We start from the raw sequence: 23,197 nt of genomic DNA, 5'->3' as shown, positions 1-23,197 counted from the left end.
AGGGAGGGAGGGGTCTCATGGGAGTTTCATTTAGGGGAGGGGTGGGGACGGAACTGGCTTGTAGGCAGATTTTTGAAAGAGACTATTTGTTAAAGCCATTTCGGATAAAGTCTTGGTCTTAAGAAATGGCACAGGATAAAGCAAAGAATATTAAAGAAAGGAGTGAGCTTAAAATTGGAGAAAATGGAGGCTTTAGATAAAGATTTTAAGAACAATCAGTCTCTAAGTTCAATAATTGAAAAAAGAGAGGCACCTTAGAAATCTAACTTGGATTGAGAACCCAATATATTCAGTCATCAATGAGAAAAGATTATTTGGTGACAGAATAAGGGCTGCTGGGTGACTGTAGGCCACTGTCCCCTGACTCTCGAGTCGCCTGCACAGCACCTGAGCCTTGCTGCAGGGCAGGGTGGGTGCCTCTCCAGCACCCCTCCCATCTCCCGCATGGTGGTATCCAGCCCCTGATGGTCCCAGTGGTCCCCACCACTGGTGTCTGTGTCCGTGTGTGGCTCCCCACATCACACCAGAGCTGGCCTGTCTGACAAAAGAACATGGCGTACGTGACAGCGTGCCACCTACTTTGAGACCCCACGTCTGACCTCAAAGCAAATCCCACCAGCTCTGGCTTCCACACGTATCCAGAACCTGACCACTTCCACCACCTCCACCACCGCCACCTGAACCACCGCCGTCTCTTGTCTGGACCATCGCGAGAGTCTAGCTGGTCTCCTGCTCCCACTCCTGCCTCCACGGAGCAGCCAAAGTGATGCTGTTAAAACACAAGTCACAGCACATAACCTGGGCCCAACCTCCTAAGATTTTCCCGCTTCATTCAGAGTAAAAGCCAGTGCCTTTCAATGGCCCACAAGACCCTGTGACCTGGCGCCCCGTTATTTCTGACTATTTCTTACAATGCCTGGTATCTGACTCTCCCCAGCAGAACATAAGCGGTATGCAGACAGTGCATTCTCTTTAATTTTGGGCACTGATTTGGTTTCTGAAAAGGCGAACAGCAGGTGCGTAGTACACATTAGCTGATGCTGGTGCCGATTGTTAGCAAGCCACACGCACTGTTTGGGGCACTGACCCGAACTCCCTTGGTGCCCTGCGATAAACATTGCACTTTCCTTCATTCCAGCCTGTGGAATTGGCTTTACTGCGCTCAGACGAGCGGACCCAAGTTTGGGTCAGTAACAAGGGGACAAAGGTGAATACGACCTCACCCTGCCTTAGGATGCTCCCCACCTCCCCCCGCAGCAGCTCCCTGCCTGGCTTCCTCCCGATCACGCCCCGGGCCTCCCCGGCTAAATCTAGGGAGAGGCCGGGCCACTTCACTGAAGCCCAGGCCTAAGAAGGGGCTGTTTGCCAAGAACTTTGGTTTGAAAAACCTAACAGCACCATCCACCCTACTTGGCCAGGGACTCTGAATGGTGGGAGCTCACTGATAAGGGGCACAGAGAGCCACCCACCGTCTGGATTACCCTCGGGATAAGCACACGGGATAAGCAGCAGCACACGGGATCGCATGCGCAGGCGCGCGAGTCGGGGACCAGCAGTGTGGAAGCTGTGCGCACGCGCATCCTCCCCACTCGGCATCTCAGGACCACCGTCCTGGTTCGCAAGTGGGGCTCTGACTTCTAGCAGGAAGCCTGCCCGGCTTTGGGCTGCTCTCGGCAGTGCAAACACGTAATTCTCTGCTGGCTGCCAGGGGACTTAAGGTATCAAACAGATTACTCTGGTAATTAAAGCCAGGCAAGGGGGCATCAGGCCTGAAACGTATTTTTTTGTCTTTTTACATTGGAGAGTCTAAACAAGGGTTAAAATACAAATTGGAGAGGCGTGTCCTGATCAGTCGGCCTCCTGATTATAAGGCAGGCAGGATGGAGGCTGGTTCCACATCCCAGGCCTCTGGGGTTCCTCTCGGGGTGAGCCGTTCCCAGTGTTCTCCTCTGACCCCAGCCCACAGGGTCACACGGGGCTCCCTTTGGTGTAAAAGACCCATTGATTAATTTATGCTCCTATTTGCAGCAGTGAACATTCTGTGCTTTCTTCAAACAGACCATTTTTCCTACCGAAAAAAGCTAATAAAGAATCAGTTACAAGGGACACACACAAGTAGAAACTGGTATTCATCTGTGCAGGGTATCTGCTGGAAAACAAAAGGGTCATTAGACCACTGGCCCACACAGTGAAGTGTGTGTACTGAGGCTCTCCCACCACGGCCGTGGGTACGTCCCGGCTCTCAGACGAAGGGCTCGTTACTTCCCAAAGGAAGGAAAAGGAGCGGAAGGCGAGGCCGTGGGTGGGGGGCAGTCATCCCCTCGCCCCAACGGCCCCGGGACCCACTCCGCAGCTCGGGATCTCCAGGAAATCTCGTGAGAGGCCATCTTCCCTGATAAATGGGCATCGTGAGAGCCTGAAAGTGGAGCAGGGCTAATAATAACTTCCTCACCGCGCTAGCCCTGATTCAGAACTCTGTGTTATTTTTTTAATGGCTCTTTTTTAGGATGCCATTTTGCGGGTCTATTTGTGGGTGTTAATTACAGCGTAAATGTTACAGATCATAAACACCACTGCTTTTCCTCGAGACTGCCAAATGGTACAGATAAAGTTAATGATGCGACGAGGCTGGGGAGAAAGACCGGGACGATGGCAACTCTGTTCTCTGCCTCCAGCATTTAATCACCAAACACAGATAGATCGCAACTGGGGCGCCTTCTTCACAGTCCTCACACCTCTACTCCCTGCACAGGCAAGTGTCTGCAAGGGAAGGTGTGTTTGAGGGTGCTGCAAATCAGGAAGAGGAATCTGGCAATAAGATTCGAAACAACTACATGTATGAGGGAAGGAGAGGAAGCAGTCAGGGTCATGGGAAGGGAAGAAAAAGCAGCCAACCAGCCAAACAAGCCGGAAAACAAAACAAAACAATAGAAGGAAAATTCTGCTGGATGAGAAACAAGAGGAAACGTCGCACAAACAAGAAAGCCTGCACGTCTCCTAAAGGCTTCCTACCAGCAAAGTGCCCACTGCGCGTCACGCCAGAGGGCTGTACGTGCAACGGGAAAAAGGAAACTCAACTGAGTAAACCTGCTGCATTTTTTGAGGCTTGTCATCCATTTCCCCACCCTCACCCCTCAGAATAACTGACTTGGTTCTTTGTTAGAAACTATGTTTAGAATCAAAGGGACGCAAAGTCTGGGAAGGACAGCGAGGCTGGAAGAAGCAACAAGGCCGGAGATGAGCGACGACTAAAAGCAGAGTGTGGGGGGACAGAGGTGCCCCAGCGGGGTCTGTGGGAAAGGAGGCCCCATGGCCTCCCCACGAGCCCCGCTGCTCCCAGCGCACCTCGGGGACAAATGATACAAGGAGGTTTAGGAGCCGGGAGACCTGGAGTTCCGAGCACATTCTGGGAGAAAGCTGGCTCCGAGGTGCTCGTTCACTGTAGAGTTTTAAGAGCTAGGGTTGTCTGTCCCAAGGCCAAACGGACACAGAAACTGCCTGTCTCAAGAGTAACACCGTGATGGCCAAGGCTGAGTTCAGAAGCAGACACCTGGGGGATGCCCCGGGGGCCCGCTGAACACGGAGGCACCTGTGACCAAGGAGAAGTCAGTCAGCAGGGCTGCGGTCTGGGAGGGGAAGGGCAGGTGCGGAAGGGAGTGGGGGGGCACCAAAGACATCGCTGGATGGTGTTGGGAACGCTGACGGTCTGACCCCAGCGAACCTGGCAAGACGCCCCCCAGCTGCTGGGCATTACATCCTGTGCAGAGCAGGAAGCATCGGGGGGAGACCAGGGGACATGCGCGGTCAGCACACGCACCTGCCCGTGCGGCGGCGGGCCCAGTGCACAGAGCGAGTCGGCAGGGGAGAAGCTTTAAGTGGGAATGAGGTCTTATTGGAACTCGGTTAAACTCTTCCTCCTCAACTCAGAGTGACCTTTGTCCTTAGAGAGTGAGGAACATGTGGGCTGACGCTCTTGGGAGGCTCTAGAGGCTGGTGGGGGGAGGAAGGCGGCTGTTTCCCGAGGGCCATCCTGATGGAAAGGTGTGGTGGTCAGAAGTTGGTCTGCTTTCTCTTTACTGATCCAGGAGGTTGTGGTGCATGATCTGCCGCAGGGAGGCTCCTGGTCAGGAGAACAAGCACCAAGGAGACGGGGAACTCAGTGCAGCATGAGTCCTGGCAGGCCAGCTTCAGCAGGTGAGGGACCAAGGACTCATTCCATCTCCTGTAACTTCCCGATCAGGCACATGTATGCTCAGCGGGGATACAGGACAAGTGTCCACAGGGCTCCCCTGGCGCGAGGTGCTGCCCTTTCTGCCACAGGTACGTGGGTCAGTGGTGAGACGCCGGAAGACAGCACCTGGGCGTCTGGAGATGGGAGTCCTCTGTGGCTCGGTGACGACACTTGGGCGGGGGGAGGTTTTATAAACATCCTCACTGGGGTTGCTTAAACTCAGCTAAAGAATTTTGTTTTTTTTCAAAAAAAGCAAGTGGTAGAGAACAGAGGAGACAGAAAGATTAAGACAATTTTTTTTAATGCTTTGCTTCATGTTGTAGCCACTAATTTTTAAAGGAGAGACAAACTCGACGGGTACTCAATTTTGATCACAGAAAACCTGGCTTTAGCTCCTACAGACTTAAGACATCTCTGCCGCTTACTTATCTCATTGGGAGGAATCAAAATGTCTTCAAAAATCCCAGGTGTCTCAAAACTCCCCACGCAGCTCCTCCCCGCAAATCTTCATTCTCAAGGTTCCCTGCTCTGAAGGAACAGTGTAAACGCTCGCATGTGTATTTGATCACGCCTTAGATGAAAAGGTCTCGACTTAGGGGGACCTCAAGACTTCGACCGCCATGTGCTCTGGACCACCCACAGGTGGCAGAAGCTGGTGCAGGCGGGGGCTGGCCTGCTTTTCACCCTGGACTAAAATAATTCGGTGGTGCAGATCAAGGACTCTGGGGTCCTTTAAACCTCAGTTCAGTCCTGGGTTGGCTCTATGACCCTGGGGGGGGGGGAGTTAATTATTTTTCTAAGCCTCAACTCCTTCACATGTAAAATGGGGTCACAGTATCTATCCTGTACAGTCGTTGAGAGGATGAAATAGAATCCTGCAAGTAACACATCCTGTGGGGGTAGCGGGGACCTGGAGATGGAGGCCCAGACCCAGCTCCCCTCCCCTGCCTCGCTCTAAGATGCTGTGTGAACACGTGGCAGCTCGTGGAGCCCTCCTGCCGGGACCCGCTGTCTGGGGAGGAGCACATCCCCTGCCGGCCTGGGCCCAGAGCAAGGATTATAGAAGACGACCTAGAAGGGAGATTGTTTTTGACTCACATTCTAGAATTTTGCTGCGAGGAGTAAGTGGTCAGTGAGCCCAGAAATGTGGGTCTGCCTTGTAGATGTTCATTCAGGCTGGTCCCCCTTCCCACACAGGCTCTCAGGGACCCCAAGGGCCAGAAGCCACAGTTCCTCCTCCAAAGCAATTTGTAATTCACTCGTAATTCCCTCTCAGTGTCGAAAACAACCCAGCGCTTTGGTTTTCACTCCTGCCTCCCCCAGGAAGGAGGGATCCGTCAAACCACAGGCCTGAGTCCCAACTCGGCCAGGGTTGGAAGTGGCTGAGCTGGAAGTTAGGATTCTTGTTTGTTTTTGATTCTTGCATGGATCTCAAGGGCATCGTGCAGAGTGAAAAAAGCCAGGCTCAAAGGGTCACACACTGAATGATTCCATTCATACAACATTCTCAAAATGACCAAATTACAGAGATGGAAAATGACAAAATTATAGCGATGAGTGGTTGCTAGAGGCTGGGGGTGGGGAGGGTGTGACTACAAAGGTTTTCATGATGGAATCGCTCCGTGTGAGCAGGCGACAGTGCTGGTGCCAATCTGCACACACATCCACATGTGTACACACCCACACGTGTGCACATGCACACCCCACATGTGTACACCCACGCACCCCCACGTGTGCACACACACACATGTACACACACCCACGTGTACATACACATGCACACCCCACATGTGTACACCCACGCACCCCGTGTGCACACACACCCACGTGTACACACACCCACGTGTACATACACATGCACACCCCACATGTGTACACCCATGCACACCCCACGTGCACACCCACGAACACCCACACGTGTACACACACACACCCCCACTGCTGGCTTCTCAGAACAATCATGCTGTATCTTGTCAAAAAACAGGAGAGTGTTAACTTCTTCAAAGCTAGAAGCCACTGAGTTAGAGGTTAGAATTCTTTTTTGGTTGAGGTTGCTCTTTTGGGGGTGGGGTGAGGCCACCTTGGATTGTACCTAAACTCGGGGCACTAGAGCGTTTTAAAATCCAAACCAGTGCAGAGAGAGAAGCCACACAAGCCAGTCCGCCACCAGGTGTGTTAGCTTCGGCCAGTTCAGGGGCTCCTAGGCTGTCAGTGCTCACCACATAGGGTGTGGACGATGGAAACAAGTTTCAGCATCACACATACAGGGTCCCCCCCTCCCCAGAGGTTTCCCGAGGGCTGGCGTCCTGAGCCCGTGCACCAAACCCCCCACCCCGGGACTGCGGCTGATGGCTGTTCGATCGGTGTCCAGGCCGGACTGGCTGTTAAATATATAGACTCTAACTCCCAGGTCTGACAAGCCTTTATTTTCTCTTCTAGAGAATGAAAACAGAAAACAAAAAGCAAACCAAAGGCATAACTCTTTGACAAAAGTTTTATACTTTTAGGAGTCTTGAAACCTGCAATCTTTTTTTTCTAAATGCAGGGCCTGCAATGAGTGTTTTGAATTTCACTGTTGGGAAGAAATCTGTGACTAGCTTCGTGACTTGTGACTAGCTCTTCTTGCTGTTGCCATATGGTGTTTCCTTTAATAAAAACATTTTGCAGAAATAATGATAAAAAAATTGCTTTAAACTTTGAAAAAAGTTAAAGGTTTCTGGCAATAAAACACACTCCCTATAATTGTGTAGATAACTTAGTATCTGGTAAACAGGAAAAACTCTGCCCCCACTTCTCAGTAAAAATGACGTCCTCCACGGTGCCGTCCGTCCTGAGACATTTCTGAGGGTCTGATTCATCGACTAGTCTCGAGATTGCAGGAATGGACATTCGAGGGTCCTGTCCTGTTCTTGCGCTTATAGGATTCCATTCCCTTTGACTGTTTGCAACAGAGCAGCATCTTCTGTCTCTTCAGAGCTCGGAGCCCCACTGTGCGTCGGTTCTGATGAGCTCGGCGGCGCGCAGCACCAGACGCCGCGCTGGCTCCTGCACGCCAACAACTTTCAGAGGCGCAGACCAAGCAGTGGCAGGGATGCTGGAGGGACCGGACCCTCTCGTCCTCTGCTCCACCGTCCTTAGCAAGCAGGCCGCCATCGTCCGCCATCGTCATGTGTGCTTCCTACGGGTGGCAAGACGGCTGCTCCGTCTCCAGGCCTCACATCAGTATTGCGACAGACAGACGGAAGAAGGGTCGCATGGTTAAAAGGCCAAAGGGGGCGTGCCAGGCAAAAAGCCTTCTAGAAACTGCATCTGTCGACTTCTGCTTGTTCTTTTTGGTCAGAACTGGGTTGCGAAGGCCACCGCTAGGCCAAGAACGCGAGAGGGCTGTGGATGAGGGTAGCCTCATCCAACCGACACCAGCTGCCACTCTCCACTGCGGGAAGAGCCGGGAGCCGGGGCCAGTCCCGGCATGAGTGCACAGGCAGGGGTGGAGGCAGGGTGGCGCGCAGAAGATGAAGGTCTAGGGCACCCACTGCGGTTGTTAGTAGTAATAACAGTCAGAGGCTTCCCTGGCCTTGTAGACTTCGCACTGCCCTACCAGCAGGCAGAAGAAGAATTCCCGAGAAAAAAGCCAGGGGCATAAGGTGCACTATTAATTCTAACCACGAGGACCTCCGATGTCCTGATGCTTTACATCATTACCCCAACCAATCTTCACGACAGCCCGGGACAAACAGACGCCCAGTGGGGAGAAGTAAGTGGAGGGCTACAGGACTGATGGGACCAGGAGCTGGGCGGGGAGCTCCCTCACTCCAAAGCCCCACGCCTTTGATCACTGAAGTAAGTACCCATGTTTTCCCTGGCTCAGCCCATTGACCTGAAATGGTGAACTACCCACAGGATGTGTAGGGTCACGTGAGACATGGAAATGGCAGCTGACAGAATCAGAGGATTGGGAGCCAGATCAGAGTTCTGCTACTTACTAGCTCTGTGAACTTGAGTAAGTTACTTAACATCTCTGAGTCGTTCACAGATAGACAGATAATGTTCTATAATAAATAACCAGAGGTACATACAACAACAACAACAACAAAATCCCTTGATGCCAAACTGAAAATACGGTTCTAGTTTTTGTTTTAAAACCAGTAACTAGTAACACTTTTTCCATGTTAACACAATCTGCAAAATCACCAGGTGACAGGTCTTGGAATACATGTGGACTTGATCTTCTGAAAGGCTACTTACTTTACTGGGTTGGTCATTTTAAAGGCAACAGTTGTGAGGAGGAGGAGGAGAATATGATGTATCTGTACATAGAGACAGTACCCCAAACTACAGATACAGTATTTAGCCACCCATCCATCCATCCACTCACCCACCCACCCATCCACTCATCCACTTACTTTTCACTTTACAGAGGCACTCTCCTGGCTCTAATTACTTACCCTCATTTTATGTCAATTTCCCTGTGTGTGAGATGAGCACAACATAAAAGCCCATCTCAAAGGGTCATTATGACCAAGTGGGAAAATTCACATAAAGCCTTTATAATGTTGTCAGGTCATCAAGGTTATACATCTAAGTGCTCACTGCTGCCCCCCTGCCCCCCTCCGCCCCACGCTCCCTCCGAAGAGTGAATGAAGCTGCAGGGTGCGGGGCCTGCTTCCTGCTTCCATGAACTTGGACCACTCTTTTTCCCGCCTAGTCTCCTTTTTCTTCTTTTCTCAGGAGAACGTGTGTTCAGGACCTTTAGTTTCTTGTCCTCCAACAGCACAACCCTGAGACTTGGTTTGGGCAGCGGAAGGGGTCTCCCAGGCCTCCAGGACAGGCCGCCTGCTCCAGCCCAGCCTTCCGGAATCCCAGGGAGAATGGGGTCGGAAGCCCAAGGCCCTCGGCTACACCACCGACCGCGCACTCCTGGGTCCCACGATTATTTCCAACACCTGCCGGCGTTTCTTGTGGCCCTTACTGGGCACTAGACACTCACAGTCAATTCATCGAAGCCTCACAGCTCTGCTGAGAGGCTGCTCCAGTCCCCAGTCTGTGCACACACAAAGCAACGCTCAGAGGAGTTACTGATCTCACGGGTTACACGCGCAGCGAGTCACCAGGCTGGACCAGGACGCAGGCCTCTGACGCCAGCACGCCTGCCGCGGGGACTTCACGGGGCAGGAGCTCTGATCTCACAACACTGAGGAAAAGCCAGATGGGGGCCACAAGTCGGGCTGTGACAGCAAGTCCAGCTCTGACTACTAACCTTTGTACGTTTTTGGACAAAGGTGCTTGAGGACTCCTAAGGCCAGGGCGTGGCAGTGGGGAGGAGGGAAAGCTAAACAGGTTATGAACCACCTGGGTCTATGAAATGTTTGTGGTATTTTAGAAAGTCAGTGGATGGAAAAAACATAGTATTTTTAGAGTAAAAATCCCCCTTTCCTGGGCCACGTTGTTCAAGAAGAGGGCCACGAAATCCCCTGCTTCGATCTGAAACGAGTCAGGACACACTCCGCTGAGACCGGGAGACGGAAACCATGTGACCGCCGCAGCTGCAGTTCCCTCTGGTGCAATCCAAATCCCATTTTCACCTGTGGGTATTTCATTCATCTCTGCTTTTTTGGTTTTTTAATTACAGAGCAGAAAGTACTACTGTAATTTCCTCCCTATGTAATGACAGCATCATTCATCACGAAGCTTTTAATTCTCTACATCAATTGCCTTTCTTCAAAAATCTGATTTCAGTCTCCGCAGAGGCAGAAGGGTATGATTTTTTGACCCGAGGGTTAATTATCTGCAAATAAGTTAAAATCACACAAAACCCCATCCTGGGAAAGGGGAATCCGAGCATGACCTGCGCGCTACCTGCCTCCTTGTGAGCAGGTGTGGAGCGCAGGCGGGCCGGGCGCCCATGCCCTGCGGGTCCCTTGTGTGTCTCACCAGCCTGCGATCCGGAGGCAGGGCAGGGGTCCCCGTCCTCGGCCATATTTTCAGAGCTCAGCACAGTATCTGGCACATAGGAAGGACCCCATAAGTCCTTCTACTTCAACCAACCCACAAATGGCTGCAGAAGTGAAATGAATTGAAGGGAGAGTGAATGGAGGAATAGGCTTTGAAATATTCCTGATTTCAAAGTTAGGCATATGAAAAGGTCCTATTTCTGGACAAAAATAGAGCGATGCAATGGGGAGACCCACTAGGGGCCATCAGGGGACCAGTGACCCGGCTGGAGGAGCGTGGCTGCTCCCGGGAGGAAAGGTGGGTGTGCCCGTGGGACCCCGTCTCTTCTCCCCAGACTGCCCTCCCCCAGAGCCCCTCCAGAAATGCCTGCTCTTCTCCCCAACTTCTCTAATTCTCTCTCGCTGGGCCCAACATGCATTCATTTATTTTAATTCAGGAGCCTTCCTGAACCCCAAGTACACCCGCCCTGTGCTGGAAGTCAGGGAAGTCGCTGGAGGGAGCGGAGCCACCAAAACTAGGAGGCTCGGGGGAGTTAAATCTAGGGTCACGTGGTCAGAAAGTAGTAGAGTCAGAGTTCAAATTCCAGTGTGTCCCGCTCCAAAGGCACTAATTCCCCGGATGGACTGTTGGTGGGTTCGCTGGGGGGACGGACGGATGGATCAATGGATCAACAGGCAGGTAAATGAATGAACCAATAATAAACAAATCTGAATAACAGAACCACACATCCTGCCACGTGGGCTGGCACATTTCAAATGGGTTTAGAGCTTGGCATGATTCCTGTAGACCAGTGGTTCCTCAATGGGGAAATTTTGCTCGTCAGAGGACACATGGCAATGTCTGGAGACACTTCTGATTGTCACAACTGGGGGTGGGGCGGGGGTGGGTTGCTCCTGGCACCTCGTGCGTAGAGGCCAGGGATGCTGTGAACACCCTACAGAGCAAGACGGCCCCACAACAGAGAATGATCTGGTGCAAAATGGCAGGAGCGCCGAGGTTGGGAAGCTGGGCTTTAGGTGATGCAGGTCAATCCCGTGGGAAACAGGCAGGCTTTCTGAGGGTAAGTGAAGGAATATAGTGAGTAATTTTAGACGTGGAAAGCTGTGCTTCAAAACCAAGAAAATAGAAAACAAACACAAAGCAAGGAAGCCTTGGGCTTAAAAGAGTGAGTGACAGAGACTCCCATCCCTCAAGAGGGAGGAAGCAGAACCCTGAATTCACAGGAACACAGAGCGCTGCGCCACAGCCTGAAACTTTCCGAAGAGAAAAATAAAACGAGCACACACGTCATCTTGGAAAAGTACAAACAGTTGGATGCATGTTGTGTTTTCTGAAAAACCTTCTCTCCTCTAAGACTATGCCTCCCCCTGCCTCCTCCCCCGCATCGCCTTTGATTCTCCTGTTCCAATCTCCTCATCCTCGTCCTCTGCGAAGTCCAGGCCCAGCCCTGGGGCCGGGCTCTGAGGCCCCTCTGGCCGGGCTGGAACGTGGGCTGGACACAGCCTCAGGACGCTTGGCCCTCTGCTCTGCCCTCGGAGGGCCCAGGACAGACAAGGGCCCTAACCAGGGGTGGCCTGAGATGGACGGGGCTCCAGGCACATCTCATTCATTAGCACAAGCCATTTATTTCTGCTACCAAGAGAGGAGGCTGGGTCCACATGCGCTTAAAACCAACTCCAACACTGGCTGCACGGGGCCTGGTTTTCCTGCCGCAGGAAGATTGATTCTGCCTGGGACGTGATGCCTGTTTTGCTTAAGTGTCCTTTGCAGTTGAGTTGTGAAAAATGGAAATCACAGCCACCTGCAGTCGGAGTGAGCCCCATAGATGCCACAGCAAGCTACCGCCAGCTCCCCGGGGAGTGCCGCTCCGACAGGTTGCAGGTGGGCCACTGTCAAATGCGTGCTGCCCGGGGCTACGGACAAGGGACTCTCTGCACCCCCTTCAAAAGTCCGTGGAAGGAGGCCACCGACCCAGGCAGGTTTGGGTGGTTTCAGGTGGGACACCTTTGCCACAGCTGGCTCGGCCACCCCTACAACGCAGGGTCCCGGGATGGAGGGTCGAGGGTGGCCACAGAGAGTGGAAAATTTTATCAAGAAGCACAGCTCACGTGGGGCAAGTACCTGGCGACTTCCTGGGGAAACCCAACCACAGGGGGCCCACTCCAGCCTCGCACCCGAGCTCAAGTTCAGCGAGCGGTGTGTGCCGAGGCCGGCTTTCTGATTTCAACCACCTCGCTGCCAGTTAGAGCGAGCCAGGCCGCATGCTGTGTTTCTCCTGTCACTTACTGCAGGGACAGAACCAGGCGAGCGCCTTCTCAGCTTTGCCAACAGCAAAAATCATTCTGAAGAAGGCGTTCCTTCCAGAGGAGTAAAATTATTCTTCCTATACCTCCTCGCTCCCTCCCTGTCATGAATAAACAGGCATTTCGGCTTCAGCAAACCTTGCTTCAAAAATAGGCAAAGCAAAAAAAAAAAGAAAAGAAAAGAAAAGAAAAGAAAAGAAAAAAGCCAGTAAAGCTGTAACGCTCTAAAATCCGTAAGCTCCCTCCAAGTGTCACAATGTGAAAGCGCCAAGCCCCTTTAGGCACAACAGCAGGACGTGCTAAACCGGCCCCAGCCCTTGGACGACGCAGGCAAACCCACATGACTGGGTAGGACGCAGGCCCGGTGTGATTCTCCTATTTAAGAGTCGTAGGAATCTCTCACTGTGATTGGAAACTCCTGCTACCATTCAGCACCAACCGCGGATGCAGACACGTCGACGAAACATTAATGACCAATTTGCAGGTGTTCCAGGACCCCTTTAGCTCATCAGGGTCCATCGGTGCAGTGCTGCCCCCTCCACTTTATTCTTTCAATTATTTAGCATCCATTAAGCGCCCACAGTAAGTTAAGCTTCGAGCAACATTTTGCCCACAGTACGTCCCCCTAACAGCTCCACGCACCTGGTGGCCGCCTCTCTGCACAGGCTCGTTGACCTTGGCCGTAAGGCAGGAAACTCCTCTAGAAATCGCTCTCCCTGGGCACCCCTGCATTACACCCCTAAGTGCTGAGGGCAGTGAGCCTGGTGCGATGCTCTGGGGGGGTTTCCAGGTTGTCCCAGCGCACTGGAGGGAAACGCCCCTGAAAAAGAGGTCCTGGTGGGACCTCAGTCTGTGAATTCTTCAGACCCACTTTATCTGGCCTTAATTCGTTAATCCAGCCATTGATCAAATATTTACTGAGTGTCTGCAGTGTTACCAACACCATCTCATGTACAAACAGTGAGAGGGACGCAGTGAAGGGCTGAGCACTGCTCAGAGTTCAGAGCCAAGTTCTGATCACGCCGACGTGGGCCCACCGTCACCTAAGTGGAGCCAGGGACCACGGAGGAAGGATGCTGGGAGAGACATGGAATGGCCCTCCTGGTTTCAAATGACGCCCCCTCACTGCCTGCTCTAGACTGAGACGCATCCAGGTCACAAAGCCTGACTCCAGAAGGTCCCTGAGTGCGCTTTCCTCACAATTACCTGCCCCCACCCCCAAGGTAGCACTTCTGGTCTCGGCTTGGACAGAAAGACTCTGACCTGGTCCTTCCGTCGTTCTGGCCCCTCAGCACTATGCCGTTTCCTCTGTAAAGTGATAACAGGTATAAATGACGCCACTGTCACGGAGAAAGCAGCAGACGCTGGGAAACAGGTACAAACAAGATGTTCCAGGAGGCCAGGGGAGGGAGAGGAAGCTCCCGGCAGGGGAACGGCGTCTGACCCCCGAGAGGCGGCGCCCCGTGAGCTGGTGCTGAGTGGCGGTCCTCTCCGAGTGACGGGGACACAACCCCGCCCCCTCCACCACTGCAGCTGCAGCAGCCACTGCGTTTCCGAGCAACTTCCTGGGGGCCGCGCATGTAGTCACCCTTTCCCTACTCGTAGCAGCCCACTGACAAAGGTATTAATAATCCCACTTTCCCGGTGGTAAAAGGGAGGCTCAAGGAGGCTGAGTGTCCCACCCAAGGTCACGGCTTCTGCACGTGGTAGTGGCACAGCTGGGGAGTGAACTGTGTTTGTTTAACTGAGACCATCACTGAGCCGTTCACCCCACGTCCGGTTACCCAGGAGGCCCCCTCTGCAGGGGCAGAGCCCCAGGGGAGTGCCGTCTGCTGCTGAGAGCTGGTGCTGGAGCCACTGGCTAGGAATTTCCAACAGCAGAGAAGGCGACGTACTCTGGGACTGTGTCCCAGTGTGTCTTGGGAAGCCCTACAGAGGGGTCTCTGAGGAGCTGGAAATCTCAGGCTCCCTCCTTATTTTGTCCTACTTTCTACATATTGTAAAAACATTGCAGAAACGTTAAAGGAAAACCAGGTGCTCATGCTCTCCCCACCTGAACACGGAAGTGCGCCTGTGTCGCATTTCTTACACCCAAGGGGCGGTGGCATGCCCTGTGCTTTTCACCTGGTGTTATCCTCATTTGGGAAAATACTTTATATTTTCTACATGATCCTAAGCTTCTGAGAGGTTGGCTTAACATTCTATTTTTCTTTACGTCTCCCACAGTGCCTTTATAAACCCTGCCATTTGATGGACATTCAATACACTTTTTGATGAATGAATAAATAACTTTTTCCAAAAGGACCAATATGATAAACCCTTAAAGAAATAAATTAATAATAAATACTAATAAACATCATATTAGAGGTCTTAGCCAGTATAATAAGGCAAGAAAAAGAAATAAAAGGCATATGGATTGGAAAGGAAGAAATAAAATTCTCTTATTCACAGATGAGACGATTTGCCTCATAGAAAACCCCAAAGAATCTATAAAAAGGCTACTAAACTTTGAAGGTTGCAAAATACAAGGGCAATATTAAAAAATCAATTATATAACTATAATTAGCAATGGACAATTGGAAACAGAAATAATAAAAACTGTACCATTTGCAATAGCATCAAAAATATGAAATACATAAGAATAAATCTTAGACAATAAGTGCCGAATATGTATGTTGAAAGTATAAACACTGATTAAGTCAAAGAAGATCTGACTACACGGCGAGACACACCACGGTCGTGGACTGACAGACTCAAGAGTAGTTTGATGTCAGCTCCTCTTCCCAGACTAATCTAAAGACAGTGCAGATCCAATCAAAATCTCAGCGGAAGTTTTTGTACAAATCAGGCTGAATTCAACATTTTTTATACAAAAGTGAAGGGATGTCTACAACAATTTCAGAAAAGAAGAAAGTTGGAGAGCTTGCACTGCTTCATTTCAAGATTTACTATGAAGCAACAGTAATCAGGTCAGGGTAATACTAGAGGAAGAATAGACAGAGATAAAATGAACAGAACGGGAAATCCAAAACAGACCCACACACGTATGGCCAATTGATTTCTGAAACAGGCAAAAAAGCAATAAAATTTCATTTTACTCAGTGGTGAAAGGAGAGTCCATTCAGCAGGGTGCGGGAACAACTGGAAATCCACAATCAGAAACAGTGAAAAAAGGAACCCCGCCTCACGCTGTGCACAAGACCTCTACAAAAATTATTTCCAACTAAAACTATAGAACATTTGGAAGAAAATCTTCACGATCCTGGACTAGGTAAAAATTTCTTAGATATGACACCAAACATGGTCCATAAAAGACAAAAATTGATCACCTGGACCTTAATAGAAAGAAAACAACTTGATTTAAAAAATGGACGAAAGACAGGAACAGGCAGTCCACCAAAGACGTACAGATGGCAAATAAGCCCATGAAAAGATACTTAACAAGTCGGATCTTAGCAAAGTGAACATTGAAAGCACAATAACTTACCACTGCATCTATCAGACTATCCACAAAACAAACACACCAACACACAAAAAAGTCTGGCGACACCAAGCGCTGGCGAGGACACTGAGCATCGGGGACCTCCACACACCATTGGTGGGAAGGTGAACGGTGCAGCCACTTTGGAAAACAGCTCGGTGGTTCCTTAGAAAGTTACACACACACCTACCATGTGACCCGCAATCCCACTCTGGAGCCGTCACCCCAGTGAACTGAAACCTCACTTCCACACAGACACCTGCGTGTGAACGTCAAATGCTTTATGTGCATTTGACAAAAGGACCTCACGTGGGAAAGGGGTGAACACACTGTCTCATCCACACAACAGAACAGTGCTCAGCAGGAGAGGAACACGTTCCTGATACCTGACATGAACGAGTCCCAAAGGCATCACATAAATGGAAAAAATGGGGCTCAAAAAGTTATGATTTCATATGATTCCATGGATATGACTTTCCGGCAAAGGCCAAAGTACGGAGTTAGAAATCGGGTCCACGGATGCTGCGGGCTGAGAGCGGGAGGCAGGCCAGCTAAAGGGACCCAAGGGGGAGGGCACTGGGGGGGGGGCAGGGGGACCGTTCTGTACGATGATATGTGTTTGTCAAGATTCACAGAACTCTCCACAAGAGGGTGATTTTCACTGTGTGTAAACATACCTTGATTTTAAAATAGAAAAAGATAAGGAAGTTAAAGAAAATTGCAAGTTCCCTGGAGACTTGAGGAACAAACCCACTCCCTGCCTTGGCCTTGGTCCACCCGTAGAGCAGGCTTTCATTCAGTCACCTCAGCCCTGCTCTGTCGGCATGGACTCTGCCCACTGGAGTTCCCCAAAGTTCTTGTTTTGTTCACTCCAGACTCTGACCATTCTCCCACCTGCCTCTTGTTCTCAAATCACCCTCCCCTCCGCAGCCCCCTAAGCTCCGCCCTAGCCCCCCATTCCTATCCACCCTCAGCGCCAGAAGCCTCCCCGACTGTGCAGTGTGATGGAACTGTCCCCTCGGAACCGCCTGCGCCGGGAGGCTCTGGGAGGGGCCACTTGGGGTCTCCGGTGGCTGACAGCCCTGTGCCCATCAAGCCCTCCCTTAGGAGAGGGTCTAAGCTGCGGAAGCCGCCCCATCTGGCAGATTCCCAGCACCTGTAAGAGAACGGAGGCGCCGCAGTGCGGGAGAGCAGCCCTGAAATGCAGCACGTGGTCTCCCGGGTAACCCACCCTGGCGAGGGCTCTGCAGGGCGCCCGCTGTCCTGGGGGAATGTGCCTGTCACCAGCAGGGCCCCTCACCACTGGGGCTGCCTGCTGCTGCGGCTGCTTCTAAAATTCATTTCAAGCCACATTTTGGCCCAAAGCCCTGAAGCCTCTTTTCAGGAAGAAAGCGTGGAGCCTCCCAATTTCATTTTCTTTTTTTTCCCTGCTTGTTTAAGGAACAATCACAGAAGATAAAAATACCATCCTCAGGCGAAAAGAACTTAATTCAAACATTCTTAAGAATAGATTCAACAACATTCTCCTCACAAACAAACAAAAAAACAGATCTGCTTCATTCTTGGTTTCCCCCAGTTACATAAAGAAATTAAAAAAAGGGGAAAGATCAGGGAATATTTAAAGGAAAGAAAATTTTCACTCGCCCTGCACAGGTGACCAAGAAACCCTGCAACAAGCATTTAGGCATCATCCTATTAATTACTCTATTATTCTCAGCAGCTCTACCACGGGCTTCTGCTACTGCCCCACATTACAGATGAAGACACTGAGGCCTGGAGGGGTCAGCACGTGTCCGAGGGTGCACAGCTGGCGGTGCACAGAGCAACAACTTGAATCCACGCAGTCTGATCCCAGGACCCGGGCTCTTAACCCGATGCTGCTGTTGGTATCCGCACAGCTATGGTCAGAATGAGAAGCAGCTGCCTTTTGCTTTTTGAAGAAATAAAGAGATGTCAGATTTGTTTCTTCTCCACTTCTCTTTTCTTTTTATATTAAACCCCAGCTGCACACACCTGGGTCAGCCACGATCGTGGCTCTGACAGCATTTCTGACGGCCCACCCACAGGCTGCCTGCTGTCTCTTATTCAGCTGTGCTTAATGAGACGAAGCAATAAACACCCAGGACAGCACCACTCGGCATCAGGACCGGAACTCCGACGTGGACCCGCCCTCGGGGACGGCTTCCCCTGCGGGTCCTCCTGACACCCGAGCTGAGGCCATCACTCTGCTGAGGGTCTGTCTATGGTCTCCCGGCTTCCTTTTCAGGCAGCCTTCTCACAACTGTAATATTTTTAGAAGCTGTTTTTCCTTTTTAGAAGGAGGATCATGCTATACGTAATCTTTTGGGACTTTTTCCACTTGTGGTCACAACTTTTACAGCCAGGGAGCAGGACTTCAAATACAGCTGTGGTCATCGAGAAGAAAGGGGGCGGGGGGTGAGGACACCCTCCCGGGGGTGGTACAAGGTGGCCACCCCCCTTCTCTGGGGCTCATCGCCTCCAAGTCCTCCCTGAATGCAGGATAAAACCTGACATTGGTTCTAAGGCCCCGTCCAGTGAGGCATCTTGACTGCCTCTCTCACTATGCTTAGCAACATGGCCCTCCTTCCGTTCCTCCAACTCTCCTGCCATAGCGGCTGAACTACCTGTTCCACGCCACCGGCCTGAAGTTTCCTTCTCTGAAAGCCACCTTCTCTGAGAAGCCTTTCACGACCATCCAACTTAACACAGCGCTCAGTGACACTGCCCAGCGTTACTGTTTTATTCCAAGCAGAATAACACAGCATCAACGGCATCTGGGTTCATCACCTGTCTTCCCCTCCAAAGGAGGAGGTTCTTGCAGAGGTCAAGCTGTGGATCTAGTGCAACACTTTGTCAGTAAAGTTTAGTCCTTTTTTAATAATAATAATAATAAAAAAAGATAAAGAGGATAAGAGTTAAAAAAAAAAAAATCACAGCTCAACAGCGCCACCGTTAACACCCAGTCCCGGCTTCTTTAGTGCATCCCTGGTGACGTGTCCCATGAGCAGGCAGCTGTGGAGCAGCGGTTTGGCAGGACTGCGGGTGCTCCCCAGGCCCCGCCAACCCACCGACCGGGGTTACAGATGAAAGCAAAGAGCGGATGCCTCGTGGGGCAGCCCTGGTCTGAAGGAGGCGGCAGCAGGACTGGGTGGAGCCCATGGGGTTCCCGGGGAACCACTCAGCAGCCGGGCCCCAGCCCCTCTCGCCTCCTCTGGACACTGTCCCCGCACCTGTCCCAGGGACCCCGAGGCCAGCAAATCAGAAGGATTCCGAGAGGCTGACTGTTTATCTCAAGGGAGAACTCAAGTTTACAGCACTGGTCAACTTGATTTATTTCTGTAATTAAGTAATTCAGGTTTTTAAACCTAAATTTATTAGACTGAACTCTGTGGACCCACTAGCATCTCTTGCGATGCCAGGAACGGCTGTCATAGAAAGTACAGGAGGGAGGAGAGAGGCCACTGCTCCCACCGCACCGCAAGGCGCTGCATTCCTTGTTAACATTCAAAACAGCCTTGTCAAGGCAATATTAACATTTTCTTGCATATGCCACTATTTTAAATATGTTCTTTAATTGTAAGTTTAAATGATTTTGTTTTAATAAACTTTATTTTAGAAGTGATCTGCAGAAAAATTGTAAACATAGCACAGAGTTTCTGTGTACCCCATACACCGGTCTCTCCATTAACATCTTTCACTCGTCTGGTACATTTGCCACAACTGATGAAACGATATTGATACGTTATTATTATTACTTTTTTAATGGAAGATTTTTAAATATTACTTTTAAAATTTTTATTATTTTTTGGGGGGGTAATTAGGTTTACTTATTTATTTATAAAGAGGAGGCCCTGGGGATTGAACCCAGGGCCTCATGCACATGAAGCACCTGCTCTAACACTGAACCATACTGCCCACCCTCCACCAAACTCCTAATTTATCCCTTCCCCCCACCCCTTTCCCCTTTGGTAATATCTTCTAATAACCTATAATGGAAAAGAATCTGAAAAAGAATATGTATGTATATACACAACCGAATCACTTTGCTGTACACTTGAAACTAACACAACATTGTAAATTAACTACAGGTCAATACAAAATAAAGAAAATAAAATGTTACGTCAACTACACATCAATTAAAAATGTGAACTTAAATTTTTAAAAATGTTATAGGTTGAAAAAAAAACCTGTGACAGAGAACCCCTCATTCTAGTTCCCGAAGGGTCCAGACACCTCTGCCCAGTGCCCGCCCCAGGTGCTGCGATGCGCACAGGGCCTGGTCCCGGGGAGCCCAGCACAAGCGCATGGTCCATGTTCAAGGTCACACTCTGAATTCACAGGGGGAGGCTGCGCAGAGCACGGCTCTGAGGGAGAGGTGACGCTCACTGACCCGGGCTGAGCCCGGGCCTTTCCAGAGCCAGGCACAGGCAGGGCTCAGAGTCCCCAAGGGCTGCCGGGCCAGGGCCAGCGCCAGGTAATTGCGATGAATCAGAGCGCCAGCCCCCCCGCACTGCACGCTCGGCCCAGGCTGGCCGCCTGCTTGTCTGCCTCGGCCACCAAACCCCACGGGGCCTCCCAGCCCTCGCCGCAGGCTCTCCAGACCCTGAATCTTATTTAACGTTCACAGGAAAGAGTAACTGCTGCTTGCTGGGCCCATAAAAGTCTTCTCGGAAAATAACACCTTGCTCAAGAGAAAGCACGGAGGAAAAGTGTTTATCTTCTTCCGAGGCCATTTGGGGAGGAAAACAACCCTCCTGGAGCAAGTGTTAATGCCGGTGCCCCCTGCAGTGAGCATGCAGGTGTCTGAGTGTCCGACGCCTCATTTAGAAAAGGTGCCAATGAGGCCGAGAAGCTTCACTGCACTGTCCCCAAAGCTAAGTGTCCCTCCAGCATGTGTCACCAAACACAAGCCCCCTGAGCTGGAGCAGGGAAAATCGCCAGAGCAGATTCCCACGGCTCCTGTGAGACATATGCATTTTTTTCTTTTTTTTAATATATATTTTCTTATTTTAACCTTTTTTTTTTTTTAATAGAGGTCCCGGGGATTGAACCCAGGACCTTGTGCATGCTAAGCAGGCACTCTACCACTGGGTTGTACCCTGTCCCTCCTCGGACATATATTTTTAAAAAGCCCCCTCCATTTGTAACTCCAAAGTTAACTAAATGAATCCAAGCACATTTTCTCCACAACCTACTACACATCTGACGTCCAGTAAAGGTTAGAACCAAAAAGGAAACATGGCAACACGGTGAGGGCACCTTTATGCTGTCATCCGGGGAGTTGAGTTTTAAATTCTATTAATCAGAAGAATACTTTAAGCGCACAATTTAGTAAGTGGCTGTATTTGTACCTCCACGACTTGCAGTCACGGCATCTTCAAAGTGAAATTCACACATGGTGCCCAGCCCCTCAACCCCCATCACGACAGGGACACAGAATGCCCAGTGGTTTCTGGGAACAGGTGAAAACTTCACTTTCTCTAGAAGCATCGTGTGCACTTGGGGACTGGAGGTCGTCTGATAAAGTTAGAGTGGAAATGGCACCGAGCAGGATGGGGGGCACCGAGGTGGCTGGGATGGGCACCTGGGTTCCCGCACAGCAGACTCTGCTGCAGGACAGGGTCACCTATCCGGAGCTTTAAAGTCTTGGTGCGAGGCCTCCCTCCAGACTTGGACGCTGGGTGTTGGCAGTTTTTCGAAGCTCTCCGAGTAATTTGGAGGAGCTGCCAAATTCGAGCACCAGTGCCACGGACGAGTGCTTTCCAAACTTCAATGAGCCCAGGAACCTCCCGGAAACTCGTCAGGATGCGGATTCCGCATCGGCAGGTCTGGGGTGGGGCCCGGGAAGCTGCATTTTAACAAGACCCGGTGATGCCACTGGTGGCCTGTGGATTAGTTTCCGTCGCAAAACCACAGAAAATGGGAAACCACCAGAAACTTCTGTGTGAGGGGCGGTGTCATCAAGGCTGGGCTTCGCAAAGATGGACCAAATACCCGTTAGCGTAAGTCAGTTTAAAGGGGAGGGAGTGAGACAGGAGACCAGGAGGGAAGCACTGGGGGACAAGTGCTGACAAGCCTGCGGGAACCCTGAAGACAAGTAACCCCAGTGTACTCAGTGCCACCCCCAGGGGCTGCTGCTATGCAGCGGGCTGGTAGAAAGCTCTGCTCAGCAGGGGAAGACTCGATAAAATGAGTTGACTTTAGAGTCTGGTCTCTCCCAGAGTCTAAGTAATTGAAAAGCAGGGCGAGGGCGGGAGAGCCAGCGCCTTTGACCCTTGTGGACAAGACTGTGTGGCCCCCACCTCTTCCCGCTCCTTCTGGGCACACGGGGGGCAGCGGGCCTGCCCCCCTGCTGTTGGGAGGCCGGGTAACTGGTCCTGAGAGATGACGCGGGCTCCTCACCCTTCCCGCCCTGCCACCCGGCTGCTCCAGGGAGAACAGAGAGGCCAGAGCCCAGCTCCCGGGATGAGAATGATGCAGTCAGGCAGACAGGCGGACAGGTAGACAGAACGAGCAATACACTTCTGTTGGGTTAAGCGGCGGAGACTCTCAGCTTATCTGTTACTGAAAACCCAATGGATACACCGACCCGGCGGCTACACTCCCCTGGGCCAGTCCCAGGAATCTGGCAGAGGTGATCTGACGTCCCTGGTGGCCGGGCAGGCCCACTGGTGTACTGCCCCAATCCCAGTGAGGCCGGGGTACTGCTTCAGGACCCTGGTCCTAAGGACTCGCAAGACCCACGGGGCCACTGGGGGCCACTTCACCAGGTCCACGTCTCAGAAGGCTTTCCTCGGCCCTGGAAGCTCTCCTTATAAACGAGGTCTCTCTGAAGCAGGGATGCTTGGCTGGGGCGTGTCTTCCCTCCCTCGGCCCCCACATCACGGCGGGAGAGGACCAGACACTGTTATCCAGCTGCCCCCTCTGCTCCTGCTCAGTGCAGACTCCTTCAAAGCCACTTTTCAATATCCAGACTTTTAACTAAGAGCATGACACAAATCTATGGCTAAGAAGATTCAAATGATATCAGATGCTTTTTTAATTAAAAAAATAGGTGTTGCTTTTAAGTTGAGATGTAGTTTGAGATTCTTCTCCGACCTCTCATTCACACCCAGCCAAAGACAGTTCAGAGGGCACCAAAGCCACTCAGCCCCACTTCACCCGAAATCAGATATCTGAAGGTTGCAAATGAATGTAAAACAGGTTCTA

At 51.2% G+C, this 23,197-nt stretch overlaps 1 protein-coding gene across 4 annotated transcripts in view; it reads right to left on the bottom strand.

The window, feature by feature from the left end:
- FARS2 (phenylalanyl-tRNA synthetase 2, mitochondrial) overlaps positions 1 to 23,197 on the bottom strand; it is a 247,342-nt gene that overhangs the window by 19,578 nt on the left and 204,567 nt on the right. The gene's annotated exons all lie outside the window — the stretch shown is intronic.

The sequence above is a fragment of the Camelus bactrianus genome, chromosome 20 (assembly GCF_048773025.1).
Source record: "Camelus bactrianus isolate YW-2024 breed Bactrian camel chromosome 20, ASM4877302v1, whole genome shotgun sequence".
Classification (NCBI taxonomy): Eukaryota; Metazoa; Chordata; class Mammalia; order Artiodactyla; family Camelidae; genus Camelus; species Camelus bactrianus.
This window is presented reverse-complemented; position numbering and strand designations above follow the sequence as displayed.